Source organism: Suncus etruscus, chromosome 4 (assembly GCF_024139225.1).
Source record: "Suncus etruscus isolate mSunEtr1 chromosome 4, mSunEtr1.pri.cur, whole genome shotgun sequence".
In the NCBI taxonomy this organism is placed as follows: Eukaryota; Metazoa; Chordata; class Mammalia; order Eulipotyphla; family Soricidae; genus Suncus; species Suncus etruscus.
Genome location: NC_064851.1, coordinates 40,420,299 through 40,430,633, shown reverse-complemented (window position 1 = coordinate 40,430,633; position 10,335 = coordinate 40,420,299). Strand labels below are relative to the sequence as shown.

At 37.1% G+C, this 10,335-nt stretch overlaps 1 pseudogene; it reads left to right on the top strand.

The window, feature by feature from the left end:
• Positions 1 to 773: 773 nt before the first annotated feature.
• On the top strand, positions 774 to 894 carry LOC126008223 (uncharacterized; annotated as a pseudogene).
• Positions 895 to 10,335: the final 9,441 nt, after the last annotated feature.

Here is a 10,335-nt window from a genome sequence, read left to right as displayed (position 1 = left end):
CCCCCACCCCTTATTTATAACCACCAATGGATCTGAGACTGCTTGACCTCTGGTCCCCATTATTTATTTTTGTGTTTCTCCTCCTCTACTCAGTTTGTTTCCTTCTAGCTCTACTCTGGGGCCAAGAGTATTATAGACAACTCCCATCTAGACCATTGCATTATTTCTTTTTCTTTTTTAAATAATATTTTTATTTAAGCACCATGATTACAAACATGTTTGTAGTTGAGTTTCAGTCATAAAAAGATCACTTACCTAAACCAGTGCAACATTCTCAACACCAATAATCCCATCTCCCTCCTCCCCCACCCAATGCTTTTATTAGAGAGAGGCATTCTACTTCTCTCATTTATTAACATTGTCATAATAGTTGTTAGTTTAGTTATTTCTCTAACTGCACTCAAAACTATGTGGTGAGCTGAATACCTTGAGTTGGTCCATCCAGCCCTCACCTCTGTTGTCTCTGGGGATTATTAAAATAATGTCTTTTAGCATCGTCAAGGAGGAAACTGCACTCTCAAAGCAAGTGAAAGCAGAGATTAACAAATGGGAATATATTAAGCTGAGAAGCTTCTGTGCCTCGAAGTAAATAGGGCCCAGGATACAAGAGCCACCTACTGATTGGGAGAAACTATTCACCCAATCCCCATCAGATAAGGGGCTAATATCCAAAATATACAGGGCACTGACAGAACTCTACAAGAAAAGAACATCTAATCCCATCAAAAACTGGGGAGAAGAAATGTACAGACACTTTGATAAAGAAGAAATACAGCTTTGCCCAGCGGCAGTATCGTAGCCAATGAGGTTTATCCAAGGCGCAATTATTGTTAATTGAAAACTTTTTCCAATACCCTGCCATGACGACTTGAAATATAGTCGGAAAAAAAAAAGAAAAAAGAAATACAAATGGCCGAAAGACACATGAAAAAATGCTCCACATCACTAATCATCAGGGAGATGCAAATCAAAACAACTATGAGGTACTACCTCACACCACAGAAATTGGCACACATCACAAAGAATGAGAACAAGCAGTGCTGGTGGGGATGCAGTGAGATAGGAACTTTTGTCCACTGCTAGTGGGAATGCCGACTAGTTCAACTTTTCTGGAGAGCAATATGGAGATTCCTCCAAAAACTGAAAATTGAGCTCCCATACGCTCCGGCTATACCACTCCTAGGAATATACCACAGGAACACAAAAATACAATACAAAAACTCCTTCCTTACACCTATATTCATTGCAGCACTATTTACCATAGCAAGACTCTGGAAACAACCAAGATGCCCTTCAACAGATGAATGGCTAAAGAAACTGTGGTACATATACTCAATGGAATATTATGCAGCCGTCAGGAGAGATGAAGTCATGAAATTTTCCTATACATGGATGTACATGGAATCTAGTATGCTGAGTGAAATAAGTCAGAGAGAAAGAGAAAGATGGAGAATCATCTCACTCATCTATGGGTTTTAAGAAAAATGAAAGACATATCTCAACAATTTTCAGAGACAAAAGAGAGGAGGGCTGGATGTTACAGCCAACCTCATGAACCTCACCACAAAGAGTGATGTGTTTAGTTAGAGAAATAACTACATTGCGAACTATCCTAACAATGAGAATATATGAGGAAAGTGGAAAGCCTATCTAGAGTACAGGTAGGGGTGGGGAAAGGAGGAGGAATATTTTGGTAATTGGTGATGGGAATGTTACACTGGTGATGGAGGTGTCATCTTATATGATTGAAACCCAACCATAATCATGTTTGTAACCAAGGTGTTTAAATAAAAATATTAATAAAAAACACATACAAAAATAATGTATTTTATTTTTCTTAAAACCCATAGATGAGGGAGACTATTCTGTGTCTATCTCTCTGCCTTTGACTTATTTCACTATGCACAATAGTTTCCATCTCTATCTATGCACAGGAAAATTTCATGAATTCATCTCTTCTGATGGCTGCATAATATTCCTTGTGTATACATACCATAGTTTCTTCATAGTTTCACTCATCTGATGAGGCATCTTGGTTGTTTCCAGATTCTAGCTATTGTAAATAGTGCTGCAATGAATATAGGTGTGCAGAAGGCATTTTTGTATTGCGTTTTTGTGTTTTGGGGTATTTCCCTAGAAGTGGTATAGCTGGGTCTTATGAGAGCTTAATTTCCAGTTTTTTGAGGAATCTCCATATTGTTTTCCATGAAGACTGGACTAGATGGCATTTCCACCAGCACTGAATGAGAATTCCTTTCTCTCCACATTCCCACCATCACTGATTTTTATTGTTCTTTGTGATGTGTGCCAATCTTTGTGGCATGAAGTGGTACCTTATTGTTGATTTTATTTGCATTTACCTGATGATTTGTGATGTGAAGAATTTTTCATGTGCCTTTTGGCCATTTGTATTTCTTCTTTGAGAAATTATCTGTTCATTTCTTTTCCCCATTTTTTGATGGAGTTAGATGTGTTTTTTTTTTGTTAAGTTTTGTTAGTACCTTGTATATCTTAGACATTAGTCCTTATCTGATGGGTATTAGGTGAATTGTTTCTTCCATTCTGTGGGTGGCTTTTGTATCATAGTCATTATTTCCTTTGAGGTGCAGAAGTTTCTCAGCTTAATATAGTCCCATCAGTTTATCTCTATTTTCACTTGTTTGGAGAGTGCTGTTTTCTCCTTGAAAATGCCTTTAGTCTCAATGTCACGGATTGTTCTAGCTACATGTTTTTCTATATTAATTTTATAGTTTTGGGTCTGATATCAAGGTCTTTAATCCATTTAGATTTGACCTTTGTGAATGGTGTTAGATGGAGGTCTGAGTTCTCTTTATGACATGTGGCTGACCAGATGTCCCAACACCTCTTGTTGAAGAGGTTTTCCATATTCCATTTTGCTTTTATTGCCCCTTCATAAAATATTAATTGATTGTATGTCTGGGGAACATTCTCTGAACACTCAAGTTTATTCCATTGATCTGAGGGTCTGTCTTTATTCTAATACCATGCTGTTTTCATGACAATAGCTTTGTAATATAATTTAAAGTCAGGGAAATTGATGCCTCCCATGTTTCTTTTTCTATGTGTTGCTATAGCTATTCATGTGTGTTTTTTGTTTCAAATGAATTTCAGAAGTGTTTGATCCACTTTTTTGAAAAATATTATAGTTAACTCTATGTGATGTTTTGGGGAGTATTGCCATTTTAATGATGTTACTACTCCCAATCCATGAACAGGGTATGTGTTTTCATGTCCTTGTATCCTCTTTTATTTCTTGAAGCAATGGTTCATAGTTTTGTTTTGTTTTTGTATAGATATTTCACCTCTTTAGTTAAGGTGATTCCAAGGTATCTGTGTTTGTGTGACACTACTGTGAATGAGATTGTTTTTAATGTCCATTTCTTCTCCATCATTATTTGTACATAAGAAGGCCATTAATTTTTTTTACATTTTACTCCATTTTATTGATTTACTATGATTTACAATAATGTCAATAATAGTTTTTATGCATATATCATTCCAACATCACACCAACCACCAAATGCCTCCTTACCAAAGTCCCAGAGATCCTTCCCATTTATAGCCCCAGTAAGCTTAATTCTATAGACCAATTCTCCAGTTCTGATCCCTTTGTCCTTTTATTATTCCTTTACTGTTCTTCAGATGAGAAATATCATTTTGTATCTGTTCCTTTCCTTCTGAATGACTTCATTCATTATTATACCCTCTAGCTCTAGTCATGTGACAGAAAATTGTATGATTTATTCTTTTTTTATAGCAGAAAAGTATTCCAGTGTGTATGTATACATAGTTTCTTTATCCAGTCACTTGTTCTTAGGCACTTGGGTTGTTTTCAGATTTTGGCTATTGTGAGTAATTGCCACAATGAGCAAAGTTATTTTCAGAATAATGCTTTTAGGCCTTTGGGAAGGATGCTAAAAGTGGAATTTCTATTTGTATGGAAACTCAATTATTAATTTTTTGATAAGTGTCCATTAAAGTTTCTAATTGACATTCCCACCAATGGTGGATAAGGGTTCCTTTTGCCTTACACTCTCACTAACTGATTGCCTTGTTATTTTTTATTTCTGCCAATCTGACTGGAGTAAGGCAGTATCTCATATAGTTGTTTTAATTTACATTTCCTTGATGATTAGTAGTAATGGTGAAAGCAACTTTTATATAATTATTATCTATATGTCTTTTTTATACTTGAATTTTGGGCAACACCCAGCTATACCCAGGGCTTGCTGCTGGCTCAATGCTCAGGGACACTTTCTGGTGGTACTCAGGGTGCTAGGAAATCAAACTTACATTGGCTGAGTATAAGGCAAATTCCCTTCCATTCTACTATCTCGTTAGCTGCTGTCTGTCTTCTTTTTTCTTTTTAATTTTTTTATTTTGAATTATGAGAACAAAAGATGCAAAGAAAGAAGACAAGGTAAAGTTACAGTGGAAGGACAATCAGCCATAACATAATTCTCAGAAGAAGTCCCCTTGCTGATATCTTAACTTTGAACTTTCAGCCAAAGAACGTTAAGATAAATAACACAGAATCCATGTACAATTACTTTGTCCCTCAAGTCCCCAGATTGTAGCACATTATAATATTTCTTAACAGCACACAAGGCAATATAAAGCCATAAAACACATGTAACTCCTTAAACATTAGAGGCATAGTATTTTTTACATTTCCATGTACATGCATATTAGCTTAAGTTAACCTCAAATTTTAAGTGGGTGCATTTAACCTCAAATTTTAAGTGGGTGCATTTTAAGGATTAGAGTCAAAGGAGCACAGTAAAAACGGTGTTAGAGTGGCAATTGTTGTTTGCATAGGCCCACCAAAATATGAGAGGCATGGAAAGGAATAACCTTGGCCTAAATACAAAGAGATCCTACCCCTGAAGTTTCCTGGCATAAGACCAACTCTAGGCTTCAGGCAAGTTATTGTCCGATCCAAGACATTGTCTGCAGTGCCAACACACTTTTCACACAGTCTCTGTTGTTGGTATCATGTTTCTGTATTAAAGATTCTGGAATCTGCATATCCTAAATTGAAGTCATGATGTGGAGTGTCTTCTCGTTTCACCTCACCATGAAAGGGCAATGCAGGAAGCCCTGTCCTGTAAGCAGGTCGTTGTTAAGTCTTCTCATTGTTAAGGGAAGTCTCTTTTGAGCAGGTCGATGTCTGAGCAGTGGTAGGGTCTTCCATGGTAGAGGATTGCTTCCAGGTGATGTTATAGACAAACCTCACAATTAAGGGGCAATACAGCAAGCCCTGTCCAGTAAGCAGGTCATTGTTTTTGTTAAGTCTTCTTAGTGTTAAGGGAAGTCTTTTTTGAGTAGATCAATGTCAGAGCAGCTATAGGGTCTTCCCTGGTACAGGAATGCCTCCAGGTGATGTTATATACAACCTTGGATGTTTTGTAGATGTCTTCTCTAGATCAGGGGTGAATGGAGAATGCTCATTCTTCTGAGGCCTGTACCAGGTCTTTATGTCAATGTTCAGGGTGTAAGGTCTCATTGCACTACAAGATTTGTGTGTTCCCATCTCTATTAGATAAGAACTTATTGGTATGTATAGTATTTTCCCATTTTAGTGTGCCTAAGCAAACAAGAAATAAAGCCACGTGGTGCTATCAGATATATGGGGGCGTAAGAACATTTCCAACAATACCCATGACTTGGTTCAAACAAAAGCATTAAACTGAGGGATTCTTTCACACCAAATTTCATATTGAGCAGTTCACAAAGAGAAGATAAAAAACATGGGGGGGGAATCATCACTGTATAAGAAAATATTCAGCAAAAGTTATAGCCATCAAAGAAAACACCCATAAAATGATGAAGAGATATAAGTGTCCTTTTTATGCCTTTTAAAATAGTTAGGTGGGTGTTAACTCCAGGGCACCACATTGATCTGTGACTTAGGACTCTACGGTACTTATATTAGAAAGGGTAAATGAGGAGTAATGATGATAGGAGTAAAGGAAGTTAAAGAGAAATATGATCTTATGAAGAGGTATGCAAAAGGGCAGAGTACAAACTGGACATTCTGCATATATAAAAACATAATCAATGATAGTGAGTACTATTAATGTTTCTTGTGCTATTGCCCCCGCACGATTTTGAAAATATAGACTAGACAGAGATTACCAGTGATTTCAAGAAACTGGGAGGCCAGAAGTTCAGGGCCCCACCCAGACCCTTCCTAAGGAGCTGAATGGATAATGGGGGAAAGCCTAGGTAACTTCGAGCTCCACCAAGGGGCCCAACTCACCGGCTTGCCCAGGCATGTGGCCCAGGGAAGCCCTGGAGATCTGGAGCAAGGTGGTAGAGGGGTGCTGGGGTTACCCAAGTCCCGCACCCCCACTAGGCCTGATTAGGAAGGCCTCGGCATGGCGGGAGCCTGCCAAACCCCCTCCTGCTAGACTCCCAGCTCCCAAGGAGAGGTCCTTCAAGAAGCTGGGAGGCCAGAAGTTCAGGGCCCCATCCAGACCCTCCCTAAGGAGCTGAATGGATAATGGGGGAAAGCCTAGGGTACCTTCGAGCTCCACCCAGGGGCCCAACTCACCGGCTTGCCCAGGCATGTGGCCCGGGGAAGCCCTGGAGATCTGGAGCAAGGTGGTAGAGGGGTGCTGGGGTTACCCAAGTCCCGCATCCCCACTAGGCCTGGTTATGAAGGCCTCAGGCATGGCGGGAGCCTGCCAAACCCCCTCCTGCTAGACACCTGGCTCCCAAGAAGGGCCATTAATTTTTTGTGGCTTAATTTTGTAGCCTGCCACTTTGCAACATGAATCTATTGTTTCTAAAAGCTTTTTGGCAGAGTCTTTAGCGTTTTCTAAATATAGTATCATGTCATCTGCATACAGTGAGAGCTTGACTTCTTCCTTTTCTATCTGGATGCCTTTGATATCCTTTTTTTTTTTTTTTGGTCTAATCACTATAGCAAGAACTTTCAGCACTATGTTGAAGAAGTGGTGAGAGAGAGCAGTTTTATCTTGTACCAGATTTTAGAAAAAATCCATAGCATTATTTTATGGAATTATTAAATTTACTACATATAAGTGATATCATTCTGAATTTATTTATTCTGTATCTGTCTGTATTCAGGAGTATTTGATCCACTTCTTTGAAAAATTTCATGGGTATTCTTAGAGAAATCACATTAAATCTGTACATCAATAGCTTCCAGTTTCATCCATGTTGCTGAAAATTGCATGATTGCATCATTTCTTAGAGCGATGTAATATTTAATTATATATATATGCCACATCTTCATGATCCACTCATCTAATGTTGGACATTTAGGTTGATGCCAAGTTTAGCTGTTGTACTGAGTGCTGCAATGAATAGAGGTGTGCATATATTGTTTTGGATGAATGTTTTTCTGTTCTGAAGATATACACCCAAAAAGGGGGTTGTTGGATCATATGGCAGCTCAATTTTGAGTTTACTAAGAAGTCTCCATACTGTTTTCCATAAGGGTTGGACCAGGCAGTAATCCCAGCAGCAGTGATTGAGTTCTTTTCTCACCACATCCCACCAACAGAGATGGTTACCAGTATTTTGATACATTTCCCTCTTTACTGGTGTAAGATGATATTTCATTTTTTTCTAGTGTGGATTTCCCTAATGATAAGTGATGCTGAGCATTTTTTGGCCATACCCTGCAGTGCTCAGGGTTTACTTCTGTCTGCACTCAGAATTCGCTCAAGGCAGTCTCAGAGGAACATATGAGATGCTAAGGCTAGAACCAGAATCAGTCCTAGGTTAGCTACATGCAAGGCAAACAGCACCATTGTGCCATATCTTCGAACCCAGAGCATTTTATTCATGTGCCTTTTTACCATCTGTTAGTCTTCCTCATATAAGCACTTTATTTCCTCTCTTCATTTTTTGGATATTTTAGGTTTTGTGGCATTAACCTTTGTGAGTACTTTATATATTTTAGATAGCAAACCTTTATCTGATGTGTTGAGTGCAAAAATTTTCTCCCATTCAGTTAGCTGTCTTCTCATTTTAGCCAGTGTTTCTTTAGTCATACAGAAATTTTTGAGTTTGATGTAGTCCTATTCATTTAGATTTGATGCTATAGCCCTTGCCATTGGGATCCTATCATTGAATACTTCTTGTGACCAAAGTCTTGGAGCATTCTGCCTATGATTTCCTCAATGAGCTTTATTCCATGTTGTTTTAATGAGTACTGCTTTATAAAACAGTTTGAAGTTGGGGAAAGTGTTTCTTCCTAATCTATTTATTCCGAAGGGTTGTGTTAGCAATCAAGGATATTTATTATGCCATATTAATTTCAGGAGTGTTTGATTTAACTTTAACAATGGCCTGAATATCCTTAATGGGATTGCATTATTATGTACAGTGCTTGGGGAAGAATTGCCAAAATAATTATTTTCTATTCTCAATCCATGAGCAGGGTTTGTTTCTATTTCTTTGTGTTAAGTTGACTCCAAGTTACTTGATTTACTGAGGCACAATTGTGAATGAAATTTTTTAAAATATCTCTTCTCTTTAATTGTTTATAGAAAAAGCATGAACTTCAGTGTATTAATTTTGTAGCCTGTTACTTTACTATATAAATTTATTGTTTTCAGTAACTTTTTTGTATAGTTATAAGGATTTTCTAAATGTAATATCATGTCATTGGCAAACTGTTAAAGATTGAGTTCTTCCTACCTTATCTGGATGCCCTTGACAAATTTTTCTTGCCTAATTGCTAGGACAGGTGCTTCCAATAATATGTGGGATAGAAGTGGTAACAGAGGGTAACCTTATCTTGGGCCATATCATAAAATAAAGTTTTTTATTGTTCACCATTGAGTATAATGTTTTCCATGGGATGATGGTAAATGCCTTTGACTATATTGAGAAAGCTTCCTTCATTTCCCATCTTGCTGTGGTTTTTTTTTTATCATAAATAGGTGGTGGATCTTGTCAAATGCTTTTTCTGCATCTATTATTATTATTATGTGCTTTTTATATTTTATTTTGTTGTTATGGTATATTTACAGAATTGAATATTCATCCTTGAATCTCTGGAATGAATCCTAATCAGTCATGTGTATGAACTTAATGAAATGTTGGATTCTATTTGCTAGTACCATGCTGATGAACTTTACATTTGTGTTCATCAAGGATATTGGCTTGTAATTCTCTTTTTTATTTTGTGCTATCTATGTCTGCTTTTTGTATTAAACTGATGTTAGCTTAATAGAAACTCTTTAGGAGTATTTTAGAATGCTTGTTAAGCTATAAAAGTACTGTTTCTCCTGTGTCCCACAAATGCTGATAAATGGTGTCTAACTTGTTTCTAGGAATCTTTTGATTTCCTCTATGACCCACTGATTGTTCAGTAATGATCTGTTTAATTTCCAGGTGTTAAAGTTATTTCTCTGTTTCTGTTTGTAATTCACTTCTATTTTTAGTGCAACATAATCTAAGAAGATAGTTGATACAATCATTATCCTCTTGATTTTCTGGAAGTATGTTTAGTCTCTGCATGTTGTCTATCTTGGAGACTGTCCCATGTGCATTAGAGAAAAATGTATGTTCAGCTTGATTTTGGGGGCAGTGAAAAGCTATATATATATATATATCCATCCCTGTTTCTCCCTTCAAAGTCAGCATGTCCTTGTTGAGTTTTAGCCTAGTTGATCTATCAAGAGGTGACAGAGCAGTATTGAAGTCTCCCACCACTATTATGCTGATACTAATGTTTTTAAGTCTATTCATAGTTGTTTTATATATTTTCTGGCCCCTCATTGGATGCATATATAATTAAGAGTTTGATTTTTCTTCTCTTGTATACATCACATGATTATTAAGAATGGACCTTATCAGTCTCATAATCTTTTTTAAGTTTGAAGTCTATATCATCTGATATTAGGATGTTTATCTCAGCCTTTTTTGAGGGAGTTGTTTCCTGGAAAGATTGTCTTCCAACCTTTGGCTTTGAATCTATGTTTGCTCTGACTATTCCGATACATTTCTTTAGGCAGCAATTGTTAGATTTAATTTTCTGATCGATTTTTCCATTCTGTGTATCTTACCTGGTGCATTTAGTCCATTGCTGTTGAGAGATAATTCTGGTGGGATTTTGTGCCATCTTTTTGCATAAGTTTGGGGTGTTTGTGGGATCTATCTAGCCTTAAAGTGGATATTTCAGCACTTCTTTAAAGGTTGGTTTTGAGTCTATAAATTTCCTGAGCTGATTTTATGAAGTTTTGTATTCTTCCTTCAAACCTGAATGACTGAAGTATTCTTGGTGAGGCATTAATTTCCTTGATATTTTCACTATATTTCACCACTATCTTC